The 18,413-nt window shown below is 41.2% G+C and overlaps 1 long non-coding RNA gene across 1 annotated transcript; it reads left to right on the top strand.

Annotated features, from left to right (window-relative positions):
* The first annotated feature begins 590 nt into the window (after positions 1-590).
* LOC115900038 lies at positions 591-17,963 on the top strand. Its single transcript, XR_004059726.1, has 2 exons — positions 591-2,670; positions 17,851-17,963. It is a non-coding gene; the product is annotated as an uncharacterized LOC115900038 (long non-coding RNA).
* Positions 17,964-18,413: the final 450 nt, after the last annotated feature.

Genomic DNA, 18,413 nt, shown 5'->3' with positions numbered 1-18,413 from the left:
AGCTCCCACCCCAGCTCTACTTTGACTGATTACCCTAAACCACAATTTACTTGACTATAAAATAGGGGATAATAATACGTACTTCAAGGAATGATTGAGATAGCAACCAAGATAAATGAAACACATGTTTCACACAAATGAGGCACTCACCAAGTTCTCTTTCTTTTTTTCTTCTTTTTTGGATTGAACAGAGCCAGTGTTTTGAGCTATTGTAAACGAAATACAAAACAACTATTAAAAACATCAACAGCAGATAAAAATAAAATTTTTCAATACTTTTCAGTAACACCCAAGTGTGAAGCTATATTTTTTATAACTTGTCAGATAACATGATAATGAATATATAATGACTCGTATACTGTTGGTTGATATTTTGGTAGATGAACATGTAAGTCAAATGTTGCATAATTTTTAAAGAAAATGAGAATCATACTTTCTTTACATTGCAACAGAATAAATATTACATATGGAAGTATGCTTTTAAGATGCTACGCTATTCCCCAAGGTGGTTGTAACAGGCATTGGCAATATTTAACAGATGTTCATAAATAGTACTAAGGCTCCACTTGAGTTTTCTAGGCTATGGACAAAAAAGTCAGGAAATGAATTGAGAAGGTTTAAAAGAGTTATGTTACTTGATCTACCTTAGGATGAAAATTGGGTAAGTAAACAAGCTATCTCAATTATGTAATTTTTTTTCTTTCATTCAACATGGAACAAGCTAAGAGATTTGGGAGTCTGTTATTTCTCTCAAATTAAATGTGAGCCAAGTATTAGAATTTTTTTTTTTTTTTTGTCTTCAGGCTTTTATTTGAGCAAATATACCAGTCACTTCAGTATGGGGAAGAGGAAACAGATGGGATGTGGATAACAGGGGAAAAATAACAGTGCTAAAAGTATTTGATATGCAAAAATCAAATTGTTCCCAGAGTCGTCAGGTGCTAGATGTAGCACTGAAAAACAACTTTACATAAATATATATTTTCTTTATAAGTAACCTGTCCATTAGCATCATAAACATGAGGAAACCTGGATCCCTTTGAGACACTCTTGCTCAGAATTTCTTACTACTGTTCCTTGTTTAGTGGATTCAGTTTTAACTCACTGTGGCATATACAGTCAGCTGTGCATGACACAGTCACAATTTACCTTTCCCTCACTGTCGTCTCTTTATGCCTATTTCCCAATGTGTGCCCACATCAGTTTCCTTCCTGCCTTCGTCCATATTCTTTCTTCCATAGTGCACCTTCCACCACAGTGAAGATGACTCTGGAGTTTGCCTTGAATTCAAATCCTGCATTTGCTTCATGATAGCTGCACAACCCTAGGCAAGTTATTTAGCCTCTAGAATCCTCAGTTTCCTCATCTGTAAAATGGGCTTAGTAATATTGCTTCCTAGGAGAGCCAGGAGATTAAAATGAGATCATGCCATGTATAAGGTTTAGCAGAGTTGCATACCCGAAAGTTTCCAATAATGGGTAGTTAGGATCATTATCATTGTCACGATCTCCCAGTTTTCGTGGCTAAACTTAATCATCACCTCTTCAGTGATATCTTTGAGCAGGCACTGCGGTAGTATTTAAGAAGGTGGGCTCTGGAAGAGACTGCCTTAGTTTGAAGCATAGTGCCACTCCTTTTTAACTGTGTTGTAACTTCTCGAAGGCTCCATTTCCTCATCTATAAAATATGGGATGTCAGTAGTGTCTACTCATGGCTTTGGTAGGAGGAGTGATCTAGGCCTAAACAGTGTCTGGCTCGTAGGAAACATCAGTAGATGATGTGCTTTTTGCTGTTATGATAAGTAGTGTGTTCCACATCACAGCATACACTGGGTGGTGCAGGGGCTGAAATTTAACCTGTTGCCTCTGTACCCAGAAAGAGGAAGCACATTCCTTATGACATAGTTGTGAGGTGACCTTTCACATGATACTTTTCATATACAAAATAAAGCATAGGTGTTTCCGTAAACCTGGACAGGCTTCAAGATTCATCTGGCATTTAAGCTTAGAATTTCTGTCTCTAAGTATAAGTGATCGTCCCTATTGGTTTGCCTGGGACAGACTTGGATACATCTGGTACTCCACAACTATTATTAACTGAAAATCCCTTTTACTCTCAAAGTTGTCTCCATTTAAAGAATAAAGTTTGTGGTTACCTGAATAAGATTAAGGATGACTCTTTGATAGCAGCTGTCGTTAACAGGAAGCCTGTTTTGTAGGAAAGACAATGAGCGTTTTGGCTGGGCGCGGTGGCTCACACCTGTAATCCTAGCACTTTGGGAGGCTGAGGCGGGCATATTGCCTGAGTTCAGGAGTTTGAGACCAGCCTGGGCAACACGATGAAACCCTGTCTCTACTAAAATACAAAAAATTAGCTGTGCGTGGCAGCTTGCGCCTGTAGTCCCAGCTACCCAGGAGGCTGAGGCAGGAGAATTGCTGGAACCCAGGAGGCAGAGCTTGCAGTGAGCCGAGATTGCGCCACTGCACTCCACCCTGGGTGACAAAGCAAGACTCCATCTCCAAAAAAAAAAAAAAAAAAAAAGAAGGAAAAGAAAATGAGAGGTTTTTTTTTGTTTTTTTGTTTTTTGTTTTTTGAGATAGAGTCTCACTCTGTTACCCAGGCTGGAATGCAGGGGCACTATCTTGGCTCACTGCAACCTCTGCCTCCCAGGTTCAAGCGATTCTCCTCCCTCAGCCTCCTGGGTAGCTGGGACTACAGGCACCCGCCACAATGCCTGGCTAATTTTTGTATTTTTAGTATAGACGGAATTTTACCATATTGGCCAGGCTGGTCTTGAACTCCTGATCTTGTGATCCGCCCGCCTTGGCCTCCCAAAGTGCTGGGACCACAGACGTGCGCCACTGCACCCAGTCAAAGATGAGAGCTTTAAATATTATTCCATCAATTCATGCAGCTTTTAAATGAAGGATGAACAAGAGAAGAAAGGGCCTTCCAGACAGTTTGGGATGACTACTGGGAGTCAGGTACAGAAACAGATAGGGAGGACGAGGCTGGATTTGTTCCAGGGCTAAAACTTTCCCATTCACCTTTGCATTCCTGGTACCTGGACCATAGTACGAATTCCATAAGTGGTTACTGAACTGAAGAGTTAATAAGAGAACAAAGACGTTCAGGAACCCTCCATCTAGGCTGAAAGTTGCCAAGCAGGACTTCTGGTGTGCATACCCAGTGGCTTTTCTCTAATGTCACTGGGTCATGTTTGTAAGCTTTGTTTAAGGGAGAAGGTAAAACTAAGGAAGCAGCAGCCCTATAGGCAATGGTGGGAAGTTGGGAAATTATGAAGGGACATATCAACTTGGTGGCTTTGCCTGTTGCCATCCTTGTGCCCAGGGTTCTCTTCAGGCTGGTCCTCCTGTCTGATGCCACAGGATAGCCTTAGTTGAAATGTGGGGATGGTTAGGTCTGGTATTACTAGGAATGAATCTCCTTAGACAAAGACAGCTTTACCTTCTGTGTGTTCTCTCTGATCCCTGGCAGGTCATGTTAACAAAAGTCCCTGGTCCATAGTGGCTTTTTGTTCTATTTACATTGATGAGCTCTGCTTTCAGTTATAGGATCTTTGGATATGTGCTCATTTCAGTTTAAAGGTGTCCCAAATATACTCATCTCAATGTCATTTTTTTCACTGCCTCCCCTTACTCATGGAAAAATAAATCAATATTCCTCAGTATTAGACAGTAGCTCTCCATCCTTGCCAGTGTTGTGTGTGTTATAAGTGAGGGGACTATGAGGAAAACATGAGAGGGCTCAAAACCCCCTGTGATTTAAGTAACCTCTTTTCTTTTTTTTTTTTTTTCTTTTTTTTTTTTTTTTATACTTTAAGTTCTAGGGTACATGTGCATAACGTGCAGGTTTGTTACATATGTATACTTATGCCATGTTGGTGTGCTGCACCCACAACTCGTCAGCACCCATCAATTCATCATTTATATCATGTATAACTCCCCAATGCAATCCCTCCCTCCTCCCCCCTCCCCATGATAGGCCCCAGTGTGTGATGTTCCCCTTCCCGAGTCCAAGTGATCTCATTGTTCAGTTCCCACCTATGAGTGAGAACATGCGGTGTTTGGTTTTCTGTTCTTGTGATAGTTTGCTAAGAATGATGGTTTCCAGCTGCATCCATGTCCCTACAAAGGACGCAAACTCATCCTTTTTTATGGCTGCATAGTATTCCATGGTGTATATGTGCCACATTTTCTTAATCCAGTCTGTCACAGATGGACATTTGGGTTGATTCCAAGTCTTTGCTATTGTGAATAGTGCCGCAATAAACATACGTGTGCATGTGTCTTTGTAGTAGAATAATTTATAATCCTTTGGGTATATACCCAGTAGTGGGATGGCTGGGTCATATGGTACATCTAGTTCTAGATCCTTGAGGAATTGCCATACTGTTTTCCATAATGGTTGAACTAGTTTACAATCCCACCAACAGTGTAAAAGTGTTCCTATTTCTCCACATCTCTCCAACACCTGTTGTTTCCTGACTTCTTAATGATTGCCATTCTAACTGGTGTGAGATGGTGTCTCATTGTGGTTTTGATTTGCATTTCTCTGATGGCGAGTGATGATGAGCATTTTTTCATGTGTCTGTTGGCTGTATGAATATCTTCTTTTGAGAAATGTCTGTTTATATCCTTTGCCCACTTTTGATGGGGTTGTTTGTTTTTTTCTTGTATATTTGTTTGAGTTCTTTGTAGATTCTGGATATTAGCCCTTTGTCAGATGAGTAGATTGCAAAAATTTTCCTCCCATTCTGTAGGTTGCCTGTTCACTCTGATGGTAGTCTTCTTTTGTCTGTGCAAAGCTCTTTAGTTTAATTAGCATCCCATTTGTGTCAATTTTGGCTTTGTTGCTGCCCGTTGCTTTTGGTGTTTTAGACAGGAAGTCCTTGCCCATGCCTATATTCCTGAATGGTACTAACCTAGATTTCTTCTAGGGTTTTTATGGTATTAGGAGGTCTAACATTAGTCTCTAATCCATATTGAATTAATCTTCGGACTAAGGTGGTAAGGAAAGGATCCAGTTCTTCAGCCTTTCTACTTATGGCATAGCCAATTTCCCCAAGCACCATTTATTAAATAGGAATCCTTTCCCCATTTCTTGTTTCTCTTAGGTTTGTCAAAGATCAAGTTGGCTGTAGATGTGTGGTATTATTTCTGAGGACTCTGTTCTGTTCCATTGGTCTATAGCTCTGTTTTGGTACCAGTACCATGCTGTTTTGGTTACTGTAGCCTGTAGTATAGTTTGAAGTCAGGTAGCGTGACGCCTCCAGCTTTGTCCTTTTGACTTAGGATTGTCTTGGCAATGCGGGCTCTTTTTTGGTTCCATATGAACTTTAAAGCAGTTTTTTCCAATTCTGTGAAGAAACTCATTGGTAGCTTGATGGGATGGCATTGAATCTATAAATACCTTGGGCAGTATGGCCATTTTCACGATATTGATTCTTCCTATCCATGAGCATGGTAATGTTTCTTCCATTTGTTTGTGTCCTCTTTGATTTCACTGAGCAGTGGTTTGTAGTTCTCCTTGAAGAGGTCCTTTACATCCCTTGTAAGCTGGATTCCTAGGTATTTTATTCTCTTTGAAGCAATTGTGAATGGAAGTTAATTCCTGATTTGGCTCTCTGCTTGTCTGTTACTGGTGTATAGAATGCTTGTGATTTTTGCACATTAATTTTGTATCCTGAGACTTTGCTGAAGTTGCTTATCAGCTTAAGGAGATTTTGGGCTGGAGACGATGGGGTTTTCTAAATATACAATCATGTCATCTGCAAACAGGGACAATTTGACTTCTTCTTTTCCTAACTGGATACCCTTGATTTCTTTCTCTTGCCCTGATTGCCCTAGCCAGAACTTCCAACACTATGTTGAATAGGAGTGGTGAGAAGAGGGCATCCCTGTCTTGTGCCAGTTTGCAAAGGGAATTTTTCCAGTTTTTGCCCATTCAGTAATGATATTAGCTGTGGGTTTTGTCAGAAATAGCTCTTATTATTTTGAGGTACGTTCCATCAATACCGAATTTATTGAGCGTTTTTAGCATGAAGGGCTGTTGAATTTTGTCAAAAGCCTTTTCTGCCATCTATTGAGATAATCATGTGGTTCTTGTCTTTGGTTCTGTTATATGCTGGATTACGTTTATTGATTTGCGAATGTTGAACCAGCCTTGCATCCCAGGGATGAAGCCCACTTGATCATGGTGGATAAGCTTTTTGATGTGCTGCTGAATCCGGTTTGCCAGTATTTATTGAGAATTTTTGCATCGATGTTCATCAGGGATATTGGTCTAAAATTCTCTTTTTTTGTTGTGTCTCTGCCAGGCTTTGGTATCAGGATGATGTTGGCCTCATAAAATGAGTTAGGGAGGATTCCCTCTTTTCTATTGATTGGAATAGTTTCAGAAGGAATGGTACCAGCTCCTCCTTGTACCTCTGGTAGAATTCAGCTGTGAATCCATCTGGTCCTGACTTTTTTTGGTGGGTAGGCTATTAATTTATTGCCTCAATTTCAGAGCCTGCTATTGGTCTATTCAGGGATTCAACTTCTCCTGGTTAGTCTTGGAGAGTGTAAGTGTCCAGGAAATTATCCATTTCTTCTAGATTTTCTATTTGATTGCGTATAGGTGTTTATAGTATTCTCTGATGGTTGTTTGTATTTCTGTGGGGTCAGTGGTGATATCCCCTTTAATCATTTTTTATTGCGTCTATTTGATTCCTCTCTCTTTTCTTCTTTATTAGTCCTGCTTAGGTCGTTCTGTCAATTTTGTTGATCTTTTCAAAAAACCAACTCCTGGATTCATTGATTTTTTTGGAGGGTATTTTTGTGTCTCTATCTCCTTCAGTTCTGCTCTGATCTTAGTTATTTCTTGCCTTCTGCTAGCTTTTGAATGTGTTTTGCTCTTGCCTCTCTAGTTCTTTTAATTGTGATGTTAGAGTGTCAATTTTAGATCTTTCCTGCTTTCTCTTGTGGGCATTTAGTGCTATAAATTTCCCTCTACACACTGCTTTAAATGTGTCCCAGAGATTCTGGTATGTTGTATCTTTGTTCTCATTGGTTTCAAGAACATCTTTATTTCTGCTTCATTTCGTTATGTACCCAGTAGTCATTCAGGAGCAGGTTGTTCAGTTTCCATGTAGTTGAGCGGTTATTGAGTTGAGTTTCTTAGTCCTGAGTTCTAGTTTGATTGCACTGTGGTCTGAGAGACAGTTGTTATAATTTCTGTTCTTTTACATTGCTGAGAGTGCTTACTTCCAATTATGTTGTCAATTTTGGAATAGATGCGATGTGGGTGCTGAGAAGAATGTATTATTTCTGTTGATTTGGGGTGGAAGAGTTCTTGAGATGGCTATATAGGTCCGCTTGTGGCAGAGATGAGTTCAATTCCTGGATATCCTTGTTAACTTCTGTCTCGTTGATCTGTCTAATGTTGACAGTGGAGTGTTGAAGTCTCCCATTATTATTGTATGGAGTCTAAGTCTCTTTGTAAGTCTCTAAGGACTTGCTTTATGAATCTGGTGCTCCTGTTTGGGTGCATATATATTTAGGAGAGTTAGCTCTTCCTGTTGAAGTTGATCCTTTACCATTATGTAATGGCCTTCTTTGTCTCTTTTGATCTTTGATGGTTTAAGTCTGTTTTATCAGGAGACTAAGGATTGCAACCCCTGCTTTTTTTGGTTCTCCATTTGCTGGTAGATCTTCCTCCATCCCTTTATTTTGAGCCTATGTATGTCTCTGCATGTGAGATGGGTCTCCTGAATACAGCAGACTGATGGGTCTGACTCTTATCCAGTTTTGCCAGTCTGTGTCTTTTTAATTGGAGCATTTAGTCCATTACATTTAAGGTTAATAGTTGTTATGTGTGACTTGAGCCTGCCATTATGATATTAACTGGTTATTTTGCTCGTTAGTTGATGCAGTTTCTTCCTAGCCTCGATGGTCCTTTACATTTTGGCATGTTTTTGCAATGGCTGGTACCGGTTGTTCCTTTCCATGTTTAGGGGCTTCCTTCAGGGTCTCTGTAAGGCAGGCCTGTGGTGACAAAATCTCTAAGCATTTGCTTATCTGTAAGGATTTTTATTCTCCTTCACTGATGAAACTTAGTTTGGCTGGATATGAAATTCTGGGTTGAAAATTCTTTTCTTTAAGAACGTTGAATATTGGCCCCCACTCTCTTCTGGCTTGTAGAGTTTCTGCCGAGAGATCTGCTGTTAGTCCTGATGGGCTTCCCTTTGTGGGTAACCCACCTTTCTCTCTGGCTGCCCTTAAGATTTTTTCCTTCATTTCAACTTTGGTGAATCTGGCAATTATGTGTCTTGGAGTTGCTCTTCTGGAGGAGTATCTTTGTGGCGTTCTCTGTATTTCCTGAATTTGAATGTTGGCCTGCCCTACTAGGTTGGGGAAGTTCTCCTGGATGATATCCTGAAGAGTGTTTTCCAACTTGGTTCCATTTTCCCCCTCACTTTCAGGCACCCCAATCAGACGTAGATTTGGTCTTTTTACGTAATCCCATACTTCTTGCAGGCTTTGTTCATTTCTTTTCTTTTCTTCTTTTTTCTTTTGGTTTCTCTTCTCGCTTCATTTCATTCATTTGATCTTCAATCGCTGATACTCTTTCTTCCAGTTGATCAGTCGGTTACTGAAGCTTGTGCATTTGTCACGTATTTCTCGTGTCATGGTTTTCATCTCTGTCATTTCGTTTATGATCTTCTCTGCATTAATTAGTCTAGCTGTCAATTCTTCCACTCTTTTTTCAAGATTTTTAGTTTCTTTGCACGGGGTACGTAATTCCTCCTTTAGCTCTGAGAAGTTTGATGGACTGAAGCCTTCTTCTCTCCTCTCGTCAAGTCATTCTCTGACCAGCTTTGATCCGGTTCTGGCGATGGGCTGCGCTCCTTTGCAGGGGGAGATGCAGCTCTTATTTTTTGAATTTCAGCTTTTCTGCCCTGCTTCTTCCCCATCTTGTGGTTTATCTGTCTCTGGTCTTTGATGATGGTGACGTACTGATGGGGTTTTGGTATAGGTGTCCTTCCTGTTTGATAGTTTTTCCTTCTGACAGTCAGAAGGACTGTCTGTTGGTCTGTTGGAGATTGCTTGAGGTCCACTCCAGACCCTGTTTGCCTGGGTATCAGCAGCAGAGGTTGCCCGAAGATAGAATATTGCTGAACAGCGAGTGTACCTGTCTGATTCTTTCCTTTGGAAGTTTCCTCTCAGGGGTGTACTCCACCCTGTGAGGTGTGGGGTGTCAGACTGCCCCTAGTGGGGGATGTCTCCCAGCTAGGCTACTCAGGGGTCAGGGACCCACCTGAGCAGGCAGTCTGTCCGTCTCAGATTTCAACCTCCACGTTGGGAGATCCCGGCTCTCCCAAAAGCTGTCAGACAGAGTGGTTCACGTCTGCACTGGCCCCCGCTGCTTCCCTATTGGACTTCAGCTGTGCGCTGTCCCCAAGAGGTGGAGACTACAGAGACAGGCAGGCTTCCTTGAGCTGCTGTGAGCTCCACCCAGTTCGAGCTTCCCAGTGGCTTTGTTTACCTACTTAAGCCTCAGCAATGGCAGGCGCCCCTCCCCCAGCCTCGCTGCTGCCTTGCGGATAGATCGCGCAGACTGCTGTGTTAGCAGTGAGGGAGGCTCCGTGGGCGTGGGACCCTCCCGCCAGGTGTGGGAATATTCTCCTGGTGTGCCTCTTTGCTTAAAGCGCCGTATTGGGGTGGGAGTTACCCGATTTTCCAGGTGTTTGTGTCTCAGTTCCCCTGGCTAGGAAAACGGATTCCCCTTCCCCCTTGCCGCTTCCAGGTGAGGCGATGCCTCCCCTGCTTCAGCTCTCGCTGGTCAGGCTGCAGCAGCTGACCAGCACCGATTGTCCGGCACTCCCTAGTGAGATGACCCCAGTACCTCAGTTGAAAATGCAGAAATCACCGGTCTTCTGTGTCGCTCGCGCTGGGAGTTGGAGACTGGAGCTGTTCCTATTCGGCCATCTTGCTCCGCCCCCGCTAGAAATCAGTAACCTCTTTTCAATGGGACAGTAATTCATTTAACAGTTATTGAGCACCTGAAATGATCAGGTACTGAGGTTTGTTGGGCACAAGGATGACTACAAATGGTTGGTGCTTCCAAGAAGTTCACTGCTTGGTAGAGAGACAGATGTGTAAACCCATAGGGATACAGCGATAGTAAAGGTGTGCCCAGATATCATGGGCACACAGGGAAAAGGGATGCCTATTCCACTGTAGATGCTGGGTGGCCAGGGAAGCCTTCTTGGAAGAGATGAAAACTACTTTCCCTTTCTGACTCATTATTAAATATAATACATTTAACAAACAGAGTGTTTTTCTGACCCAAAATAGAAACCCTGTCCTTAACTTTCTTTCTTTCTCCTTGGCTCTCATGAAAATTATTTTTCAAAATGATTAGCAAGAAGTTGGCAATTCTAGCTTTAAACAGAGAAGTAATAACTGTGATCCTCTTACTGTTTGTGTGTAAAGCTAGTTACTTGTGTTATGGGTAAGAGAGAGGTGTGTTTCCTGATGGAAGTATAGATGGCTGCTTTCTGAGATGGATCCTATAGACAACCCATCAAGGAGTACTACTTTAAGTAAACCAAACCACTCCTTGCCTTTTAGGTCAGGAAACTTGTGGATACCCACCCAGAGTTCATCAAACTAAGGAAGTTGGATGTTCATCAACCAAGCCTATGAGAATGATGTATACACCAGAAGGCCAGTGGTACATTTACAAAATGGAATGATTTTCTCATGACTAGAATGTTCAGATCTGGTATCCTGGTGTCTTAGGAGACACATTCATCTTGTTTTACCTTTAGGCAATTCTTTTCCTTTTCAAGACAAAGAGCACATTTCAACAAAACCTTAGACTTTCATTTACTTATGCTCTCATCAAATATTGATCTGGTGTGTGTGCTAGGTGGTAGAAAATACAATGGCTGAAATGTTTTGAAAACTCAGTATATCTATAATAAACACTGTTAAATGTTTATCCTGCTTTGTCTCACTGAATCCTCATGTGCCTTTTCTGAGATATGCCATTGTCCTAATCCATAGTTTATAAAATAATCATCTAAGAGGCCCAGGCACAATGGAGCTTCTCAGAGTGATAGAGAAAGAGTCAGTGGCCTTTGCTTCCAAGCCCAAAGTCCAGGGAGCAGGGCCTCCAGCGGCCGGAGCCATGTTCATGAGGTTGCTTACCTTCACTTAGGACGCAGAGCCATCTCTTCACACCCTCTTTCTCCCGAAGTTCAATTCAAAACTCTCTAGACTGGTCAGACTCCCACCCCGGCACTCCTTTCCTGCTTGAGGCCTAGCTGACATTCTGTGTCTTCCCTTCTTGGGGTGCCTCCCCAAGTCAAAACTCTGAGGAGCCCTGGTGCCTCCTCGCCTCTGTCTTGAATACTGCAAGCAGCCCCCTTTAGCTGAACAAGGAACTGGTCTGTTGTGTTTCACATTACAAAGGTATTCTCAATATAGAAACACACCTACTTTCACTATTCTCTGCCTTTTAACTTCACAGTGGTTGGAGTTTAAAGGGGTCTTTTGTGAACATTGAAGTCCCTGAAGAAGTAGATAGCTAAAATTTTCCACATGACCAGTAGTATGGAACTGTAACTAATGATAGAGAATGATACTTTCATTGCTTCTGTTTTTAACTTCTGTCACTAAAGGCTTGTAATTTCATACCACATCAAACAAATTTTTATTTGTTCAGCTTCCTTTGATTTAAGCAAAGTAGTTTTTTTTCGGGAGGGGGAGGGATATTGTTACTGGAGTCTGATTTTGAGGTATTATTTCATTTGGAAAGACTGATACAACTAAAAATCTGGTGTAATTCTTTCTGGTTTTAAAAAAGTTATATCCAGCTAACTCTTAAAAAATCAAATCCCTTTTGGACTTTAAAGCAATATCAATGATTGCTAAAAGTCATCTATAGCTTTACTGTCTTACTGATTTTCACTGTCTGTTTCATAATAAATATCTTTACCATCCACCAGAAGGTTACCAGGCAAGGGATTTTCTGAGCCTTTGGGTACCATCCAATTGGTATCCACTAACATATGCAGAAAATAGTTTGAATATTTGAGCTTGGTGAGGATGCAGAGTATAAGCAAACAAATTAGCAAATAATTGACAGATTGTGAGAAATATTGTGACAGAAATACACAGGTTTCATGTTATTAATCATCTAGGACTTAGGATAGTCAAGGAAGGCTTCTCTGAGGAAGTGATTTTTAAGCTGACCTGTGAGGATGAAAAGGAGCCAGTCATGAGAACTGGGATGAAAATGTTTCAAGCGCAGGTGACAGGAGAGGCCAATATCCTGAACTAGAAACAGCTTTATCAATTTGATAAACAGAAAGGAGATCAGTGAGAATGAAGTTGAGAAAAGGATAGTATGATGAGGTCTAGCAAATGGGTTAGAGCCCAGATCATATAAGGCTTTGTGCTCAGGTAAGTATATTTGATTTTACTCTTAAGTGAAACGGGAAGCTACTAAAAAGTTTGATGAAATCCATGTCAGTTAGGTATTGCCTCGATAATGCTAGATAACAAACCATCCCCAAACTCAGGGAGTCATTTGTTCTTGCTCAAGTGTCTACATATTAGTGGGGTGAGGTGGCCCTCTTTGGGCTTGACTGCAAGCTGCAGGTTGGATCCAGGCCTGCACCATGTGCCTCTCATCCTCCTTGGACTTGTGGGCTAGGTGTGGGTGTAGTTTTCACAAGGAAGTGGCCATTAGAATGTAAGAGAGCAAGCCCATCTGCAAGTGTGTTTCAAGCTCCTTGCTGTATCACATCTGCTAATAGCCATTGTTGGAATCCAAAGACAAGGGATCAAGGCCTCTAGTGGGAAGAACTGCATGGTCACTGGAAAAGGGATCCAGGGAGAGATGAGGAATTGTGGCTAGTGATTTCTGCAATGACCTGATCTTATCTATCTTATAAAAGTTCACCATAGTCTGGGGTGACCAACTGCTCTTGATTGCTCAAAAATGAGGAGTTTCCTGAACATGGACTTTCAGGGCTAAAACTGAGAAAGCCTAAGGCAAACCAGGATGAGTCGGTCACCCTATGGACTGTCCTGTGGTAAATGGATTAATGGGGCTGCAGGAGAAGTGAGAAAGAGATCAGCTGTCGTTATGGTCTTCCAAGTGAGAAAAGATGGTGGTGTGAATGAGAGGTTTACACAGGAGATGTGTGGAGCAGATGTCTTTGGGATGTGTTTTGGATGGACAGCTCAGGACTCGTTGATGTTTGGGATGTGGTAGATGAAGAAAGGCATTGAGGATGTGTTAGACCAATTGAATATGCTATTTGCTGGAGTATGATGATGCAAATATCCTATAGGGTAGAAGAACAACTTTTAATTATATTGCAAGAATATAATAACAAGCCACTATTTGAAAATATATTATATATTATAGACATGTAATGTGGTATTTATCTTTAAAACCATGTTAAAGAAATTGGTGGAATAACTGTGGAGGTTGCCGTGTAACCACCCGGACCTATAGTAATGTGCACAAATTGTATCAGAAGAATGGTTGTCACTAACGAAGGTAATTTTCCTAATAGCCTTCATTGACTACCTAGGTTCACCATAGTGGTTTGCTTCTATAGTAAACAAGGAAGCCATGGACATTGGGAAGTGAGTGTATTTTCTTCATTTTGATTTGTCAAGCCTAACCCATCAGGATTTACAGTTTACAATTACATCATGGGGTTTTCTTTACAGTATTGTGGGTTGACAGTGCACCTGGTGTGGTAGAAACAATATTTGAATAGGATTTAGAAGGTCTGGATTTGAGCTGTGGCTTTGATACTCAGTATTTTTTTTGGAGGGTGTGGGAGTTACATGTGCTTATGATTAGATATTACCAATTTCTTTTCCCACTCGTTGAGTTGATGTCTTGAATAACAAGGACGATCTATTCTCCAGACTGTTTGGGGATGCTGGTTGAATTAATATTGAATTAACACCTGTTCGTATGTGGGGAATGCCACTGAATACTTTTGTAATCTTGAATAACTTGCTTGGCATATTTGGTCTCTGTTTCTTTCTCTATGAACTGGGAATAACAATCAGGGATATTGTGAAGAGATACCATATGAGAGATTGTATACAAAGCTGCTCTGTAAGGTCTTATCAGTATGATCTTCTTCCTTCTCTGCTAGGATAGTGAGTTTCCAGGCCTGGATTCACATTAGCTTTATTTGTGTTTTTGTTTTTCCTTGCACCCTTGAATGTGATAATGATGAACACAGATTTGTTGAAGGGCTGGCTGATCAAGTGTCAAGTTCCTGGCAGTTCTTCACTCTGTCTCTTACATGTGAACCATTGGCTGCCTCTATAAAGCCAGACCTTCTGGAGTCTAAATACTTTTCTTTTAATTTTCCCACATGAGATCTTGGGCAAGCTTCTTAACTTTCCTGTGTCTTAGTTTCCCCATCTACAAAAGGAACTAATCATATTTCTTGAATCAGATTGTTGCTGAGTCCTCATTAAATTAATAGCGATAACTCAGATCAATGTATGGAAATCAGTCAATCAATAAAAAAGACAATAAATGTTAAATCCTTTTATTATTATTGCTGTTATTATTTACAGGTAGGTTTCCTGCTGCATTTATTTGATTTGTAGACTTCAGAGACAAGGTAGAACTATTTAATTATATAGAAAATTGGAAAGTTCTGATATGATGAACTCTAAAGGAGAATGTGATATAGATTTCTGTTGTTTATTTTTAGGTGGTTTATGATTTTTCTACAGTGACTAGTGTACTCCATGTGGCAGATCTAATGTATTGTTATATTAGTCCGCTGATAAAGACATACCTGAGACTGGGAAGAAAAAAATGATTTAATTGGACTTACAGTTCCACATGGCTGGGGAGGTCTCAGAAACATGGCTGGAGGTAAAAGGCACTTCTTACATGGCGGCAGCAAGAGAAAAATGAGGAAGAAGCAAAAAGCAGAAACCCCTGATAAACCCATCAGATCTCATGAGACTTAATAGCACGGGAAAGACTGGCCACCATGATTCAATTACCTCTCCCTGGTCCCTCCCACAACATGGGGAAATTCTGGGAAATACAATTCAAGTTGAGATTTGGATGGGGACACAGCCAAACCATATCAGTTGTGAAAAGGAATTTTGATTTTTTCAATCTCAGTCCATTGAAAACTCATTCTGTTTTCCCTTGCCCTGCAGAGTCTGTTTCGTCTACTGCTATACCCTAACCCACCTGCCAGCTCATTTTGCATTTCTCTTTGTTTGTCCTAGCTTCCTTGTGTGCACTATTTGTGCTCTTGATTTATTAAATCTCTGAGATCATCCTTTCTCTGGAATGGGAGGAAAGGCTTCTGGACAGACAGCTGGAGAGATCTAAAAGAGCCCCAGGGGTATATTTCTTGTTCAGTTCATCCCAGCAACCGATTAGAGATCAATAAATGCATAGTACTAGTGTATATTATGCACTTTTCCTGGAAAACAGGTCAGTATTCAATAGGCTAAATAGGAGATGAGATTTTTTTTAGTTGGCACCTCTCTACAACTATAAATAATTAGAAAAGGATTCTTTTTTTTTTACTTTTTACTTTAAAAATTTTGTTAAAGAACTCTGTCTCTCTTAATGTCCAAAGTCTTAGACACTTGGACATCTTTTTCTTCTGGAAAGATGTGAAACTTTGTAGAATGGAGAAGAAATGTAGAGTACTTAACACTAAAAAAATAGGCAGTGAAAGCCAAACCATGTTGTGTTAGTCTGTTCTTGTGTTGTTTTAAAGAAATAGCTGAGGCTGGGTAATTTATTAAGAAAAGAGGTTTAATTGACTCATGGTTCTGAAGGCTGTACAAGAGGCATGGTACCAGTATCTGCTCAGCTTCTGGGAAGGCCTCAAGGAACTTAGAATCATGGCAGAAGGCAAAGCAGGAGTAGGTATGTCACACAGTGAGAGAGGGAGCATGAGTGGGAGGTGGGACGTGCCATAGTCTTTTAAACACCAGATCTCACATGAACTCAGAGTGAGAACTCACTCATGTCTGCAAGGAGGGCATGAAGCCATTCATGAGGGATCTTCCCCCATGACCCAAACACCTCCCACCAGCTTCCACCCCCAACACTGGGAATTACAATTCAACATGAGATTTGGAGGGGACAAACATCCACCATAACACCTGTCTAGTTCAAAAGTTTCTCAAAAGCCACAGTTGCTTTGGAATTGGTGATGGAAATTATCATGGTTCTCACTTGCTGGAATACATGGGAGGTATGTGGGATAGAACATAATAGAAATATTTTACAATTATGTTTTATATTTGTATGTATTGTTCTTCACATAATATAAGGTATCGACAGGACAGGAATTATTTCTCTTTCTCAAATGAAGAAACAGACTCAGTGAACTGAGGTACTTGATCGAGTTCTCAGAGTAGCAGTTAGGCCTCATCCCTAACATTTATGGTACCAAAGGCAGGAGGACAAATAGAGGCCCATCCACCATGTGTTCAAAATATAAAATTTTATAAATGCATGTATAAATCAAGCTAATACTGTGTCAAGTAGACTAAAGTATATCCGAAATTGAATAAAATGTCTTGCCCTGACAAACATACCTTCAGAGTGACCTGTGAGGCCTGGCTTCCATTTTGCATTCCCGGACTTTGTGGAGTTTAGTGCAGGAACATGCAGCACAGGGATTAGGGATTATCACCCCCTAGCCTGTAGTTCCTCTTTCCACCCCCAGCTTCATTCTGCATTGTGAGGTGCCTCATGAGTATGTGTGTTCAGGTCCATCTGCCTCTCCTGCACACAGCCACCCCTTGAGCATAGGAGTGTAATTAGAGGACAGCACATGCTTCCCTCAGAAGGTCCCATCTTGAGAAGAGGCCAAAATGGGCCATTTCGGTAGACTTCCGGGGATGTGCATGGGAGGGGATATATAGGCTCTGGACAATCCCTTAGGCCTTGAGGACTTATCACCTCATTCCATGATTAAGTCTAATTATGAGGCCAGTAGTGGGGTATCCAAGATACAAGTTAGATACCATTGGATTGTTTGGCCACTTCAATCGCATTATTAGTCAGTTTAGTGAAAAACAGTTTGTCCCTTCATTTAGTATGTATTATGTACAGGTACTTGGTGCTGGAGACATAACTGGAGTAAGCCATCTCTTGGGAGTGGCCTTGAATTCTAGTGAGAGAAGACAGAAAACCATGTAAAGAATTACAATATATTGTCCTCAAGTTAGTAATGCTATGAATAATATAAAAGAGGGAAGTGAGATAGTCATGGAAAAATAAAGGTGGGACTAATGGTGGGAGGAGTCTTCCCTGTGGAAATGACATTGTGATGCGAGATGTGAATGCTCAACAGCTGCAAGAAGATCTAAGGGAAGGAAAAGGGCATTCCAAGTGGGTGGGTCACATGGGTGATGGCCAGGAGCTTGGTGACTTCAAGGGTCAGAAAGATGATCATGGAGGCATGGCGTCAGGGAGTGGAAGGAGATGGGGTTAGAGGGATGGTCAGGGTCTTAGAGGTCACCAGAGCCTTGTAGGCCCTGAAAGGGGCTTGGATTTTGTTCCAGCAAAATCCACTGGAAATTTTAAACAAGGGATTGATAGGAAAACTTCTGATCAAATTCAATACTTAGGCCGGGCGCTGTGGCTCAAGCCTGTAATCCCAGCACTTTGGGAGGCCGAGACAGGCGGATCACGAGGTCAGGAGATCGAGACCATCCTGGCTAACACGGTGAAACCCCGTCTCTACTAAAAATACAAAAAAAAAAACTAGCCGGGCGAGGTGGCGGGCGCCTGTAGTCCCAGCTACTAGGGAAGCTGAGGCAGGAGAATGGCGTAAACCTGGGAGGCAGAGCTTGCAGTGAGCTGAGATCCGGCCACTGCACTCCAGCCTGGGCGACAGAGCGAGACTCTGTCTCAACAAAAAAAAAAAAAAAAAAAAACAAATTCAATACTTAACAGTTAATTCAAAGTAGCCTGTCCAAATTGTAATCATTTTGCCAATATTAAATGAATCCCCCTGCTGTATATACCCCATCTCTTAGAGTAGTTGAATGTCACCAATATATTTTATAGACATTTTGAAGACTTAAACATTGGTGCTCCAGGCAAATAATGTGAAAAAGTGATCATATATTTAGCTATCAAGTTTCATGTCTTTTGCTAAAATATAGAACCAAGAGAGCTCTGAGCATAAATACAGGCATGCTCTTGGTGTTGGGTATTTCATAACTGTTCTTAGGTGCCAAATGTCTTCATCTTCATGCGATTTATAGTAATGTAAGTAATGTGTTGGAGACTAACAAATCAAAATCTCATTTTGGATGTGTGACACTAATGTTGTGTTGACTTATTGTTTCTTGCGTTAG

This window comes from Rhinopithecus roxellana, chromosome 1, assembly GCF_007565055.1.
Source record: "Rhinopithecus roxellana isolate Shanxi Qingling chromosome 1, ASM756505v1, whole genome shotgun sequence".
In the NCBI taxonomy this organism is placed as follows: domain Eukaryota; kingdom Metazoa; phylum Chordata; class Mammalia; order Primates; family Cercopithecidae; genus Rhinopithecus; species Rhinopithecus roxellana.
This window is presented reverse-complemented; position numbering and strand designations above follow the sequence as displayed.